We start from the raw sequence: 17,224 nt of genomic DNA, 5'->3' as shown, positions 1-17,224 counted from the left end.
AGGGCGCAAATACTCAACATTTCTTAAGATCTGGTCAAATTAAAATCAGTGTACTTTGCAAACAAGACTGGGCAGCCATCAATACTCCACAAACATTCCAAAGTATTCTTTGATTATATAAATAGTAGCTATTGAAAGTCAGTCCTGACAGACTTTTCAGGAAACTGTGGGAAAACAGCACCTTACTTCTGCTGGCTAGAAAGTTCTTTATGTTTAAGAGGTGAGCTTTCTCAAGGGGCCAGAGCCACACTTTCAGTTTGCATGGGTCTCACTGGTTGATCTGGAGTCTGATGAAGCTCCAGGGTGTTTTGCACTTCCTATGTCTCTTCTGTGCAACCTTTGGGATGAACCTTATATAATAATAATTAGGCTGCTTTCAAAGTGATTCTTCTGAAAAAAATCAGCATGTGTTTACTGCTAAGACTACAAAATATCAGCTTGGTCAAATGATGATTACTGGTTTTCATGGGTATTTGCAAGACATTTTAGTGGAATTGTCTGACCAATTCAGCTTCCTGGGATGTTACAGATCATAAGTATTTGAGAACCATGGGTCCATCTTGTTTCATTGCACTATTTAGTATCAGAGTCCAATTGGTGTCTGGTTATTGAAAGAAGTTACATAAAAAGAGGCAGATTTCATCTCAGATGGTTCTGTCCATGAAATATTTTGCGATGTTGAAGTGCCTGTTATCTGAGGATTTCAAAGTACATTATAAAATATTAACTTATTTTACACTGCCTTTGGGAAGAAACTTCAGGCTCACTGGTAGTTAAAATACAGCCACATAATTTAAGAGACTCCCTTAGATTCAGATGACAAGTAACACCAGAACCTGGAGAACTCTGTCTGGCTTCTGCTCTGAGCAGATCTTCCAGGATCATTTCAGCCTCTGCTGTACAAGGAGGAAAACACTAAATCAGCATTTTACATCTAAATGTCATCAGTTTTTCCCAAAAGTAAATGGCTGCCTAAGGACAATCAGACTTCTCTTCTGGTTATACTTTTAATCAATGGGATGGTCATAAGAATTAAAAGCATATTCATTAAAAAGTCTTTTGTTGCTGAGCACTTACATTCTTTCCTTCTAACAGGCTTATGCTGTCTTCTTTGTTAAAGGAAAGTCAGAGTAAGTACATTCTTTTACTTGGAGGGTGGTGCTGCTCACAGAGAAAAAACGGGGTTTTGCATGACATGTTACTTTAACCACATGCAATATTTCAGGGTTTGCAGAGTTGTTAACACATTTCAGGCTCACAATGTTTTATTTAAGCCCGGAACTCCAAACGTGTATTGGCAGTAAGTTCCCTCTGCAGCTGGTGCTGCAGGAGAGCTAAGAGGCATCTTGTGCTCCTTCCTCCTCTGATGATGCCTTGCACGGCCACAGCACACAAGCTTCCACTTCTCAGTGTTCAGCTTAGTCACCCTGAGAAGGTTTCAAAGCCATTCAGGACATTCAGTATCCAACTAAGGCTGATTTCAACCGTGGGAGAGGACATCCAACCTCTTGTGGGCTGTTGGAAATCCTTTGCCCAATATATGTGTGAAGCACAGCTGATTCACATACAGCTCTGCTCAACTCCAACCCCTGACCATTTTAACAGTCTCTGGTTTCTCTTGCTGCCCCTACAGGCACACACACTAATACCAGAGATCCACACTAGGCCCCTGTCTTACATTGTGCATTAAAATATCAGCCACATATCACTATAAAAAAAAATGTTGTGTTTATTTAAGAAGACTAGGGTGCCTGAGGACTGTGTTCCAGGGACTCTTCTGCATTTGGCAGCAGGTTTGTTACTTTCTGTAGCTGCAGCATCCCCACCTCCCCAAGCTTTAACACATTTACTGCTGGATCGCATTTAATTTCATTTACCATAAGCATCTTACAGTATAAGCAATGCAAAATTGATTGACACAAGGTAAATTTTTGAGACAAATTTATGGCTTTTTAACCTTTAAAACACCACTCCTGTATTCAGGAGGCAATGGAGGAGAAATTGGTGGATGTCTGGGTTGTGGACAGCTTCCAAATGTAGAGAGAAACTCTCAAACCTTGGAAACTGGAGAGTGCAGATTTTCATTACAAATCAAGAGCACGGATGTGAAAAAGAGAATTTCAGATTAAAAACTCAGAATAAGGCGGTCAGAATTTGCCCAGGTTGAAGAATTTGTAGATTTTGTAGTTTGATGGAACTAGTTTTGTTAGAGTTGGCTACCCTTCTTCATTTTAGATTTAAAAATTATAGTAATTGGGTTGGTTTTGTACATGTAAACCTTTATACAAGTGTGTTAACACTCAGCATCATACTGCTTTCAAAACTATGGATCATAACGCCTTTCCTGAAAGATTCTTTATTTACACAGGAAGGTAGATTCAAGACAAAACAAAATTCTCAGTTATGTGTGCTATAGCCTTTGATTTTTATGCTGTTAGCTAGTTTGTTTAACCAACATGAAACACAATGCCCTGTTGCTAACAGGCACAGTTGGTATTTTCCCAGTTCAGACATTTTCATGTTTAGTGTACTCATTAATAGGACATTTATTAATTTATGTGCTTGCCTTACCACTGAGGGCAATAATTGTTGTGCTTAGCAACCTTAAAGGAAATGGAGTGTGGACTTTAACTTGTGTAGCCAATTTCCTAATAGGCTCCATCTCATACCAGAATGAATTCGTGTGCAAAGAGTCAAACACATGCATAATACCAACACTGGCCACAACCTTCCAGGAAAAAATGACCCTTTCCTCTAGTACATTTGAAGTAATTTGTGAATATTGTCCACAAATAATTCTCAGTCTCTTTATGAGGAGCTTGTTTTACTTGACTGCTGGGTTACTTTTGGTTGGCTACAATAGCTAATAACTTTATAATCTGTTTCTATTTCGAAGCTCAAAAACCACAGATGTCAAAAGCACATTTCCAGCACAAATATTAGCTATTTTGGAAGTAATGGTTTCTGCCCTGCAATCATTCTGAAATCTGCATTGCTCTCTCTGGTGACCATCCACCACTATTCTGTTTGCAGCCTCCTACATTCACAACCTCCACTCAGAACAAATTCACATTTTTGTCAAATTTACATATAGTTTTTCTCTGCAATATTAACCTAACTGTAAGGACAATGTCTTTCCAATTTTCCCTCTTCCAGAATAGTTCAGTTACTTTTAGCACCATATCTTGAATTCGCAGAACAAAGCTGTAAGAGGAAGGAGAAAGGAAGAGGAGGGATTCAAACCTCCCTGGCCAAAGGTGCTCAGTAGGCTGCACCACACAGCCTCTGCTGTAGAGTCACTGCTATCTACACCTGAATGCCTCCTCTTCCACCCTGGTCAGAAGAGAGTGCTGCAGATAACAGGGACATGTGAGGTGCCCATAAGGGCTGCAGACTATCTACATGACAATATATACCCAACAGTTCCTAGACATGGATGCAAAGTCCTGGTGAGAATATCTTCCTCTCATTTTCTCTACTCTTCAGTTTATAACTGCTGTAAGCATTACTGGAGGAGACAGCACTGCTGGATTTTTGCAAGTCTCATAAAATATTAACTATTTCCAATATTTTATGAGAAGCTCTCCTGGTTTTGTGCATAAAGAACAGCTGCATTTCAAATAATACTGGTGAATTCTGCAAAATGCAAGAAAAAAGCTAGATTTAATCTCAGAGTTTTAGCACCCTCCTGGGCTTATCTGGCAATGGCTTTTCCTTGTGGATTTGTATATGGAACAATGTCTGACTACAAGACCTAAATCTCCCTAGATCACAAAAAAATACATTGTTACACCATCAACATCAACAATGCAGCAACAATAACTTCTTAACCCTTTAATTACCTAGGATACATACAGTATTAAAAATAACTGAGCCTCACCCCTACATTCTTCAGCACCAGCCCGCTCCTGGCCAGTTGTTTTTGCAAAGCACTGGATGTGAAATGCATTTCAATGTAGTTGTGCACATTTTCTGCCCTCGTAAACATTGCATAAGCTGAGTTAAACCTCTACTCCTGAAACACCCCAGCTCAGGAGGACTTCTAACAAAGACACAAAGGCCAGGAGACCATGTTTGACAGTAGCTCACACTTGGAGCACTGAAGGAAAAGTAGGTGAGAAACATCTAAAGTTGGAATATATGAAAACAGAATGAAAATGTCTAAAACCTAAAAACATGAATAAAAAAAAATCTGCAGTTCTGACTCTGACTCAGAAAGAAAAGAAATAAATTCAGTCTGTGAGGGGATCTTTTGTCCTCAAAAAAAAAGTTTTTTTCAGAACTGTCTGAGCAAATAAGCACATGTTCCTGGCCTCAAACATCCAAAAACAGCCCACAGGAACTGAAGACAGAATCACATTTCTTTTCATCTTCTCACCTGAATATTTACAGAACTATGCACTGCCCTCCCAATTTGTATTAGGCAGGACAGGAACAAAAGATGAGATGAAAAAGGGGCATCCAAAGATCTTTCAGAAAGTAACAGTAAAGATACTTCTGAGGAGACATATTCTGTATTACAACTCACCAGTTTTACAGACTGTGTTCTAGGATGAAAATCACAAAATCTGTCCAATTTAAGTTTTGCTGCCAGCTGCTTGAACCAAAGATTAGGTAGGATTTAACCACTCCCAATGGCCTGTGAAATGGAGAGGCTTTCAACCTACATAAATAACTCGCCAGATATTTGCCAGAAAGAAAACTGCTGCCTATTTAAAATACAAAGTAAGAGCAAGAAGATCCAGACTAATTCCTGTGTTCCCCTTTTACCAGGAAGACTGACTTTAAACACTTTAAATAACTACATTCTTTCCTGTTCCCCTGTGTATACTCTGCACTTTGTCTTTCTTCTTATTTTTTATTGTATTTCCTTGGTTCTTTTTTCCCTTTGCATTGTCTTTTCTCTTTCGTGTCTTTCCTCTGTCAAGTTCCTCCCAGTGCCAATACTAAAGAGCTTGCAGTGTGAACTGGATGCCACATCCCCTTATAAAATTACACAGACAAACAGAAAAATCCATTCAATTGTGCCATTCAATTTTTAACTGTTCATGTCCATCACAACCCCCAACAGTTAGTACTGGGACTTTTGGAAGTGTCTTAGACCTCACAATTTATGGCTTCAAAGTAAATTTGCTGTAGCTGTCCAGAAGCTCTGCACCTCTCAAGATATCAGACCCTTGGCTCTATGATTTAATTTCTGACTGAACAATAACAGTGCTATGTCCAGAAGAATTCAAGATGAGGATTAAAAATAATGTCCTAGGCACAGCCTCTCCCCAGATTTTCCAAGTTTGCCCTGCCAAGTGAGGTTCAGCAGATTGGGCTTCTGGGTTAATTTTCAGGAAGCAGCAAGTCAGATCTCTGGAAGCAAGCAGGTTAATTTTCCTGGGAACTCTTGCTGAAATGCTGAAAGCAAGTAGCTGTGCTGATTGCCCTCAAAGAGACCAATCAGTTTGGCACACTGAGTTCCCCCTTCAAGCACAGATATTATTTTAAAAAAATTATACAGGATGGGCCTTTTGGCACCACGTGCTTTGTAATTATATCCTCCCTATCCTGCTATCCTAATCACTCCAGTCTCCCACTCCCACTGAGGCCAATTGTTTTTCTTGAGCCCACTGGCTATTTCTCTTTTTTGGGAGGAGCTTTTCCTTTTACTTCTTTCAGCTGCCATTAGGGCACATATTAATATAGTTGGGTCCCAGTTATCTTATTATGAGACAGCAATATAAACCTGCTTCCTAGATGAGGATCTGCCTTCAGACACTGGGAAAAGGAAAAGGGAGAAAAATGCTGGGGTGGAAATGCCTACTGTAAAATCTAAAAGCACACCAGTGTGTGCAGTGAGCAGTGGCAGTGCAACCCTCCCACTCCATTTCAGAGAACATCCAAGCATTATTGTCATTCAACACTCAAGAGTATATCTAACAGGCTTAATATTTGTAATCTATTACCCTTCCTCATTGAAGAGGATGCCTTTTATTATTAGTGCAGAGGGTGAACATATTGTTACTGTTTATCACTAGTGCAAGAATAATTAAAATCTTTGGGTCACATGTAAAATATTAATTTTTGAAATGACAGTGAAATAGTGCTTTGTATACTAAGAAGTACCTCTCTTAATACTCTAGATGCTCATAAATTGATTCACAATCTTTACAAAGGGAATTATTTTAACATCACAAGTGCATTGCTGAACAATGCAATGTCAGATGAATGCCTACAGCAAAGGTATAGTGACTGATGTTCATGGGCAACACCACAGAGAAAGAATAAGTCCTCTGTGCTGGTTTCAAGGCCATGGGAGTTTTGCTTAAAAGAGCAGGCTTAAAGACAGGAATCTAACTTGATGTTGTGGCTGGAAAGTTAGGAGGGCTGCTCTGTCCCGTCAGAAAGAAGGTACTTTATATGAAGGACCATGGATATAGTCAGGAGATTCATAGCAATGTAAAATTAGAATAAGTCCACAGATTTAGGTGTAGCCATATCAGATGAATGCATGGGCAGCAAAGAGTATTGTCTACCCCAAATATTTTGCATTAAATTCAATCTTTTACTTAGACTGTAACATTGTGTTTGCTGAAGCCTTCAAGAGAGGGTCGAGACTGAGGAAAATGGGAGGCTTTTTTCCAACAGTTTACTTCGGATAAACAAGGCAAGATTGTAACATTGTATTTTCTATTTGATTAATTTGATCTAAAATAAGCAAAAACTTTGCATGTTTAATTCTTCAGACGGGAAATTCAGCTTGGCTCTAAAATACTTTGTACATACTGGTCAGATATTGGTGAGAAGGTTTTACACATTGCCCTAGGTTTCAGCAGATATAGGGGAACCACACCCTTAGGATCTGTGAAGGTGGTCAGGAAAGAAACAGGAAGAAAATCATGGCTTCTCCTAGTCACTCTCATGCTTCTCCCTGTTTTCAGCTGGTACTGTGCTATGGCACGTAAATTTACTACAGTAATTAACTACATTTACTACCTTATTTCTTCCCCACCCACCTGGGCACGATGTATATGAGCTGTTTGTGGAGGTTCTGTATGATACAGGTTCTGTATCTTTTAAAGCAATGTTTTAATCCTTTCTCAGCTTGATCCCTGCCAACGTTTAGGAGTTTGCAATTTACATAGTGTTTCAAAAAAACAGTTTGTACAACCTTCCTTGGGATGTGGTTATCCATTGGTGGATCTTGTCTTTTTTTCTTGCAGTATGAGATGAAAGAAATTATAGTGGGTTCATGCTGTCTCTTGCAAGCAGAAACTGCAAAATCTTTACAGATCTTTTTAAAATAGTCATGTTGATTTTTAAGAACACTGGAGTAGGAACTCCAAGTTCCATCCTTATGTGACAATGACAGTGAGCAGCAAAGATGTGTCATTCTAAGCTATAAGCCCTGACTTTCACACAATAACAGGACAACTCCTTATAAAGCCTTCTTACTGCTAATCCTTAATCCCCCAACTTCTAGACTGGATTTGGTTAATGCTTTTGGGGAATGAATCTGGATGATTAATTAGCAGTACCAGGGATATCTGTAATAAGATTACACATGTGGTTTTACATTCCCATGACTCAGTTGATTTTCTTTTGAACTAATGGGAACTTTGTTATTGCTTTCAATGCACTCTGTGTTGGAGCTGTCAATGCTGATGAAACCGTAATAATAAAACAGCTAAAAGGAAACCAGATTTAGAATGCAGACAAACAAAAAATATTAGCTTCTAGAGTAGTTGGAGGGAGGGTCATGTTAAGCTAGGAATCCACAGGAAAACTAAAAGAGGCCAAAACAGCAGGTAGAAAAATCCACGATAAAGAAGGAAAGTGAGGGCTGACAGATAGGATAAGCCAAAGACAAACATCAGAACACAAATACAAAACATAATTGGTATAAGAAATAATAAGACTGTTAGGTTAATCCAGAAAAACTGCCTATTGTGAGAAAAGTCCATGTGTGCTTTGGATAGAGCAGTGGAACTCATCAGATCCTTTCAAGTAGAGTAAAAAACACACTACTAAAACCACAGTTTTCTATTAAAAGGAGGCTTCTTGTCCTATAATGTGTTGTTAGGGATTAATGTGTCCTTGTGCAAAGAGACTTCAGACTCGTTCTTTAGTTGCAGTTTGATCCCTTCACTGTGGTCACCAGGACAAATCCTTTGGAGAATCCAGCTGATTTGTATCCTTCCTGCCATGCAAAGCAGCCTTGTCAGATATTTCCAAAGGAGCATTCACTGTATGGCACATAGATATGAAGTAAGAGTCATGGGGAGACAACTGCCCTCCATCAGAGGCTCCCTTGGCTGGCACCCAATGGTCTTAGCATAACCCTGGGGCAGCATCAGCTTCTGGTGACACCTACAGTAGGATGAGGCGTGCTCTGATCTTTGCAGGAGCTGGAGAGAAGCCTGGATGATCATAGCACAAGGGACCTGAGGGCCAGAGACAGCCTATCTATCTCCCTCTCAATTGCACTGAACCTCCATCAGACAGGCTCCAGCCTCTGCACCCTTAGCAGAAACTCTCTCCTGAGATCTGGAACAAGGAAACTCCCCCTGAGTTGACTGCTAGTGCTCTTCTTCCCTCTCCCTCTCCTAGCAGATGAAGGTCTGGATCTCAGGTTAAATTTGCACTGAGAAGCAGAAGGAGTTCAGATTTATACCTTGCACGTTATTTCCAACAGCATCCCCCCAAGGGTATATAAAACATTACTATAATTCTGTCCTAGGGTTATGTTGGTATTATTAAACCACTTGAATTTTGCTCTAAGTAATTAAAATCACAAGTACTTTTTGTTGCAGTTACAGGCAGGAGGCAAACATGGCTGGGGCTTTATTATTTAGATATGTGTAATAATTCAGGCAGCAGTATGTATTTTTTCAACTCCTTTGCTTTCACATAACAGTCTAAAGCCTTCACCAATGCAATGCACAGTCCCTCAATGCTTCAAAACATAAATCTAGATCCCATACCACCTGATGGAAATAAATAGCACAAAAGCCAAGCAATTCAATCCTGATAAAAAAAGTACAAAACACCTTACAAATAACTTATCCTTGTTTCATGTAGTAACTCACTGGAAAGAAATAACTCTTCAGTGTCAATTTATACCTGGCTTGGATATTGGCATTTCTAATGCAAAACGTAATTACAAACCGAGTATTGCTCACTGGGATCTAAAAAAATAAAGCTTTAGACTCAGCCCAGGCTCTCTGGCTCTTTCAGACACCACTAGGAACAAGCCAGCACTTCACCAGAAATAAGCATAAGACTTGCTGTTAGCTCAGTCTTTCCCCCACTAATGGCATTTCTCTAGGACCGACTTTCTAGAGCAGGTTAAAATGACAATGACAACAGACACATAGAGAAAATAAGAGAAAATCAGTAAGCAAATGCACTTCTAGGAGACTGGGAGGTGATAATGCCTCTCAGCCCTATTTGCTGAAGCCCTTAATCACTGCATAGGACATAGCTAGTGCATTTAAAGGAACTTAGGAACCCTAATCAAAAAAGCATATGTACTCCCTTGACACAAGATTATTGTATGGGAATTGACAAGCTTTTTCTTGGTTTCTTTTTGCCCATCAGAAAAGCTTATCTTGTGCTCTTTTCCTGATTGTTTGGATGAACAAGAGAGACTGCAGAACTATGTCTGGAAGGCTTGTGTGAGATATATGAAAGAATAAAAACACAGTTTTAAATCTACAAGGAGTTAAGACCATTGCATGACTAAGCTTGAGATAACTTCTTGCCCATCAAACAGGAGAAAAGACTCTTGGGCTTGTTAACCAGGATCTCAGAACAGTTTTTTCATTCTTATATGTAAGAGCTATTCTTATATTTAAGAGCTACTCTTATAATCACTGTTTAAAATAAGATCTAGCTTTAAGGCAAATACATCTAGATGAAAACTGGCCCTTAATTTCTATGCTTCAGTGTCATACAGTAATAACAATAATAGTAATAGTAATAATAATAGCAATAATAATAATAATAATAATAATAATAATAATAATAATAATAATAATAATAATAATAATAATAATAATAATAATAATAATAATAAATAATAATGCTTCATCTAGGTTAATGCTATATACTTAGAAGAGTTTTGACCTGGGTCCTCCCCTGTCAGTGTATAATGCAGACAAAGATAAGAAAATAAGGTGTTTTCGTTTTAGTCAATCAAGCTTCACCCAATTTAACTGCCAGTTCATGCCTGACTGCAAAATGTCTAAATCCCTAGGAGCAAGACTGGCTTAAGTCCTTTTACTGAAAGTCTTCTTTATCTTGTATATAACCATACAGCTGCTTCCACAGATGTTATTTTTCAGTGCAACCAACACCTAGATATTGTCACTCTATCTGATAATTTTCAGTACTTTAGCATTGAGCCAAGCTATATTTGTTTTTATCTTGCTACATCCCTATCTCCCCACTATCTTATCAAACACAACTTTGTCAGATGTAATTGCTAACCCTAAACAGTTCACCCTTAATGGTAGAATAATCTATCCTGTGGTGTAATCATTGAATACCACCAGAAGTAATGATGAGCATCTTACATTCATTGGAAAAGCCTTTTATCTCTGGTGGGAATATCCTGTTTCTTCCTATCATTCACTTCCTGGGTCACTGCAGCGGGGAAAAAAAAACAAACTAAAAACTACTTGTACATTTTTTTTCACAGTGATTTCTACTCCTACTACTATTAATTGCGGTGGTTTTTTTTTTTTTTTGACTGCTTTTTTTTAACAGAAAAAGTCTTTAACTGAAGAGACACACATACTATTGCATTGCCAGTAAAATGACCACATTTCAGTGTGCAGAGATGTATAACAAGTTCATCCAGATAGGTCTCACTTCCAGACAGTTTGTAGTTTCAAAATTGCTTTATCTGCTTCAAGGGAAGTCACCAAAACTCACTGAAAACCTTGATATAAATGGTGGTGTGATGTCACTATATACTGGCAACAACCAGGGCCATTATGTTCTACCTTTCATACCTACCTTTCATTCTTTTAACCCCATCAGCAGGAGCTTTGGGAAAGTTCTTTAATCTGCCATATTTCTTTCTGTGTTTCACCTGGAGAAATTATGTTTTCTTTTCTATTTCCAACTCAAAACAAGTACCATGTATTCTGTGTGATGAAATTGCTACCCAAAGGAACTGCCAATGATTGCCTGATCAGTGCTGAGAGTGATGGCCTTCAGGTATTATGTTTTGGGGTTTTTTGTTTGTTTGTTGGGTTGGGGTTTTTTGGGGGCAGGAGGGATTTGTTTTTTGCTTTGGTCTTGTTTGGTTGGTTTTTTTTATAGTTGCACAACTTTGAGGTGAAAGGTATCGAAGAGCAAACAGAAATCATTAATGCTTCCCTTTTCACTTATCTAGCAACATTCTGATATTCTCCTGCCTGCTTATATGCTGCACATGAGCATTAACAAACCTCATTTTAAAAAGAGATTAAGAGAAAATGGTACCCATGAATGTAGTAAATGGGGAGAGGGAGCTTATTTGCAAGTTGAAGAATGCCAAATCCTCAACAATTTGCCAGTAACAGAGGAGAATGTGAGCAGAATATCTGCTTCTGGAATAGGACCATCTCAAAGAAGAAACAGATTATTTATAAAATGTTAATGATTACAGAAATTCCATAATTAGAATCACTGCTACTTCTGTTGCAGATAATACAGATGGATGAAAGGGAACAGAGAAGGTCCTCCAGGCTTGCAGGGAATTTTTTGCTGTTCAGCACTGAGGATTATTATGAGTATCCAAAGCCTAAGTAAGAAGAGGGAGAAGCTGAATAAGAAGGAGTAGGCTAATATGTCTGGAGGAGAAAGGCAAAGCAACTGTGGAAAATACATAAGAGAAAAGAGGGTGTCAGAATAGTTTAATATAAATCTCAACCAAGAGCCTATTTTAATTTGTTCTCATTTTTCTTTTCAGACGTTCCTTCCTCAGTACATATTTTAATGTGAAGGAGCCTTAGGAATTTGCCATGGATCCCAAGAATGACTTGAACTGAGTCTCAGATTCACAAGAACAAAGGAAAGTGAGCACAGAACAAAATAATTTCTATTATAGTCATATAAAGTAGCATATTGTAAGTCATACACTTTTATCTGTCACGTCAGTAACGTGCCATGATTCCTGACAAAAGCCATGTATATTAAGCAGGCTCTACATCTCATCAGCTGAAGCCAGAGCAATGGCAATAGGGGGACTGCTTTCAAATATTGCACCTTTTGATACATTTGCATTCTGTGTTTTTCTGCTGTACTGCATGGTTCATAATTTCATGCTTATTTTGCTTGCTGTTGACATTACCCCTCAGCATGTTTCAGTTTCAAGCTCCATACTATGGAAAAGTGCCCAAGCATATAATCAAAACACCAAATAATGAAGCTTCAACTTAACCAACTTGAGCAGATCTTCAGAGCTCTGTAGCTGCTTACAAAGTGATTTTCTGAGTGCCTTTAAGTAGATATTTAAAGCTAAAAATGTGCATCAGTGCTGTACTGGTGCTGATTCACCTCCTTCTCTCCATGTCATATATTAACACTTTCATTTGATGTTGGTGGGACTACATTGAACTCCACCCAAAAAGTCCCATCCTCTCCTGAGTCCTGCTGAACTCACAGTCTCAGTATATTTTTCATTGCAGGAGTCCTACAGGTCAGTTTTGCCCCATGTGAAAAACATTGCTCAGTTTCACAGCTGCTGTCTTTCCAACCTCACTTCATTCTGGACCTCCTCTGTGATTCTGGTCTTTTCCCCTCCCCATGTTTTCTCCTATTCCTGCTGAAGCTGGCCCATGAACAGTTGGTCATAACTGAGACAACAGATAAATTTAATGTAATAAGTAAGGAATTTATACTTATGGGGAATTATGCTACTTCAGTGTGCAGCCTAGGAAGACTGGAAGGGTAATGTTTCTTTAAATTTAGCCATCTGATTTAATGTGATTAATCCTGCCAACAACTTTGACAGAAGTCAGAGGAAGAAAAGAAGGAACTGAAAATACAAAGTCACATTTTAATGTTTTGAATGTTAAGGGAGAAAGAGAACTGGCTAATGTCTGTCTTTCCTGTAAGTGAATTTGTGAGACCAAAATGCTATACAGGTATTGCCTTGCATAGCATGTAAATCACATTTACCTACAGAAAGGAGGAATGTTTACATTACAGTCATTCTGTCTGGGACAGAAAGAGACTGCAATGTAATTAGCAGGAAGATATGTCTCTTATAAAAGGTCACCTCTCCTAGGAAGAGAGGCTTTGCACAGTCCAACCTAGACAGGCTTGAACAATTGTACAAGAACATTCATTATATCCATTTTAATGTCTCAAGCACATTTGCAGCCAACCCAGGCTGCAAATACAATACATTTCCCTAAGTGGATTAATAGGAAAGCAGAGGTCCTAGAATTGCTCTGACATATCATTTATAGACATTGTAATCCTGACAACTGTTAAGTATTAGAGAAAATCCAAGCAGAGACTGTGCAAGGAGAGCCCACAATTTATTACACTCAAAAATGCAGCATGCTGATCTCTTGATTGGCTCTCAGCTGTAACAGCTAAGTGGTGTCTCAGAAAAAGTTTAAAGACAGAATATTTCACATATATGTATATATATCTATGTGTATATATGTATATATATCTATGTGTATATATATATATATATATATATATATATGATTTTATCTCATCTTCCTTTTTCAACATTCTTATTTATAACCATGTTTTCATATTTATGATCAGGAATGGAGCCTATTGCTTTGCTAGACAATGCTTGTTTTCATTCACTTTATGCCTGCCCATAATTTAAATCTCCTGAGACAGATAAATTACTTCCTGAGAAGCAAAAGGATGAAATGAAGCAGTACTACAGTCAGGCTGTGGGTGCCAGCCTGAGCAGCAGTCTAAGTCACACCTTGGACTTCCAAGCAGCAGCAGCTGAGAGAAGTGTGCACTGCTGTGGGTGAAGTGCTGCATGTGGAAACACATTTGTGACAGAGCCAGGTGTCCCCAGCTCCCCAGACCAAGCACAAGTGCTCTGCACAGGCACAGCCTCTTGCAAGGCATCTGGGGAGAGGAGATGTGTGCACCCAGACACCCAGGAGCTCTGCAAGTACAAGGTCTTGCTCAGCCATCCTGGGTGAAGACCTCAAGTCTCCTGCAGCATCTGACAGTGCTTTTAGGAAAAATTTGTGACAGTACTTCCCTCTCTGCTACTTCTGTGGATGTATACTCTGGTTTCTCTTCAGATCATATAAGGATAAAGATGTGTTCAAAGAGCTTCAGTAAAGCAGAAAGGTTCTGTTTTCCCTTTCAGGAGCTCAGCTTGCTACTTGTATGAGGAGATGTCCTGACTTTCCTGAGCATATCTGTACAAGCTGACTGTGTGAACTGCCTATTGACCCTCCAGGGGAAAGGTATCTGCAGCCTGGTCTTGAAGATAAGATCCAAATTCCACAGGAGTCAACAGAGAAGCTACTGCTGCTATCTCTGGAAAAATCTCCTGGGCAACTCTGGTAACTCACCAAGTTCACAGTTGGTCTATTCTGCTGCAGTCCATGGAATTGTAGAAGAAAAGAAGTCCCACAGAAGGAAGCATTCAGTGAATCACTTCCTTTTCAGCAATGAACTGGACCATCAGGAGTGCTGGAAAGTGTAGAAGATTTTCAATGGAGATTGAAAGAACCAGAGCAACGGATTTACACCAGGCATGTCTCATCTGTGAACAGCTACTAGACATCAGGTTTCCAGATGAAAGAACATTATGAGAAGTATAGAAAAATTGTGTAGGTATTCAGAACATCGTATTTATAACCTGTACATATGACATCTTAAAGTGCATTGTAAAATAACCTTCATGTAGACACACTATATATAGAAAACTCACTTGAACTAGAAGGCAAGAGAGAAAAAAATCCTGAAAATTTTATAGAAGTAATTCTAGTGATTGAACATCTAATTTTATTTGCTTCCTCAAAATGTCCTTGTGTTCATACATAACTGGTGCATGATAATAAACAAGTAAGAGAAGATTATTATTAGAACCCCCAGTATACTGTGTAGTGACTTATTTTGCAATTAAGATATGGCCTATGTCAAATACTTCTCTTCAGTTTGAGCCCCCCTATAAAGGCAGCAGAAACTGCTGATCTGCTTTTTATAAAACATCTTTGTCAAAGCACTGCAATTGGACTCTAAGTCACCAAAATGCTTTAGACTTCCACACAAAGCATAATAGGGCTTTTCCTTCTCACTCAGCCATTTTGGCTGGTTGTTACAATCACCTTGAGATTGTTCTGATTTGGCTTTGTTATGTGTTTTAGAGCTGAGACAAGACATTCTGCTTGCAGTGCTACCAGGTGTACTTGGCATTTGCTGCAGTTGTGTGTGGCTGTTGTTAGTGGGGAGCCACATAAGCAGCGACAGCGCTGTGATGGGAACAAAGCCCGGTGGAAAGTGGGGGGAGGATGGTGCATGGAGAGAGCACTGGTAAGAGCATCATCTGCACTGCTGTACACTGGGTGTGCTGTCTTTGCATAACTCAAAGCAAACAGAAAGCTGAGAGCCTGTTAGCACAAGCATAGCAAATATTTTAGATACATGATTTATAAATATGACACAGTCCTGGAAATGGAGTTACCATGAGTAACTAGCACAGTTCTTCTTGCACAAAATGCAGCGTCCATTCAAACTTGAAAGAATGTGCTAATTAAGCAACAGAGTGGAGAGAACGAAAGGCCCTACTTGCTATATTAGCATCGTTTTATTTCAGAGCTTGGTGCCAGATAGGAAGGTAAAAGGCTGCTTCATCACAGTCGTTTGCTTATAAGCACAAAATCTACCTGATGGTGGGTGGCAAGACTGAGATGACAGAAGATGGGAATCCATCCTATAAAGAGGAACAGGGTAGATTCAAAAACGTAGGAGAGCTCCCAAAGCAAATCAATGTGGCAAAATAAGTTGCCTGTTGTGCTAGGTAGTTTTGGACACTCACTCCATGGGCAGGGGATTGCTGCCAAAAGGACACTTGGTTACCACTGCCAAGTCCACACTCAGAGCCCTGGCTGCCATGCAGATGGGGTACTCTGACAGTGCAGGCTGCTGTTTTCCATTTCTCACTTTGGGTTTTTTTACATTATTGGAGCACCACTCTCCACCAGAATAAATTTGGGGGGTTTGTATTTTAGATTAATATTGAAACAGATTTGACACAACCTAATGCCCCTGGGTTTTCTTACTTCATGGGTAGGCAAGAATCCAGACCAAAGGCAGAGTGCAGAAACCCACTGTGTCTGCAGCTTGGTATCTATGAAGAGACCCAAAAGCCCTGGAGGTGCTTATGACCAAGTGTTAGGGAGAAATCAGTCCTGCCTCACAGTCAAAGGGATGTAAGGAATTGTTCATTTAGCACCTTGGTGACCCTCAGGTTAACAAAAGTATGGAAAGATATTCCAGGAACCTGAAAAAGGGGAGAAACTTTTAAGGCTGGAAGATAAATGAGTAATCTCTCCCTACAAGAGGAAAGAGAAGCAGAGTTTAGTTATTCTGAACCTTACAGGGTACATCAATTAGTTTGAAAGTAGGGTACGTGGCAGCAAAGTGTAGAAGCACTTCCATTGCTGACAATATTAAAAACATCAAAAGACAAACACTGTAAATTGGGATTTGAGCTTTAGTTGTTCTGAAGAGATGTTAGCAGTGGAAATTACCTCACTACTGACTCCCCAGACAATGTTTTCATGCAGAGAGAATGATCCAAAGGTAATTAGCATCAGTGGAAAAAGCTCCTGGGTAAAATTTGTGTCTGCACTGAAGTGAAGATGAAATGCTTTAGTTGTGGGGGGGATTTCATCCAATGCACATCCTGTGAAAGGGTTACACCCAGTGAGCACTTCAGACAAGAGAAACACATCTCCTTTCTGTTCCCCATGCATTCCTCTTTGTTTTCTCTCAGACATCATCAGGAGCTTCCCCTGAACATCTTGTAAATAAGGACTTTTCTTAAGAGTGACAGGACATGCACACCTGCAGTATGGTTATGCTAAGTCAGTGAGAAAACAGTCTGAAATGTGCACCCTCTCCTTCCACTCCTTAAAATAAGGACTACTCACCCATCTTCGTAAATTTAAAAATAAAGCATTCGTAGAAGCATGATGTAAAAGTAATTTTAGTAGTCCCATCCATAAGTTTGTCAGCTTGA

Source organism: Serinus canaria, chromosome 3 (assembly GCF_022539315.1).
Source record: "Serinus canaria isolate serCan28SL12 chromosome 3, serCan2020, whole genome shotgun sequence".
In the NCBI taxonomy this organism is placed as follows: Eukaryota; Metazoa; Chordata; class Aves; order Passeriformes; family Fringillidae; genus Serinus; species Serinus canaria.
Note: the sequence above shows the minus strand (reverse complement) of the source record.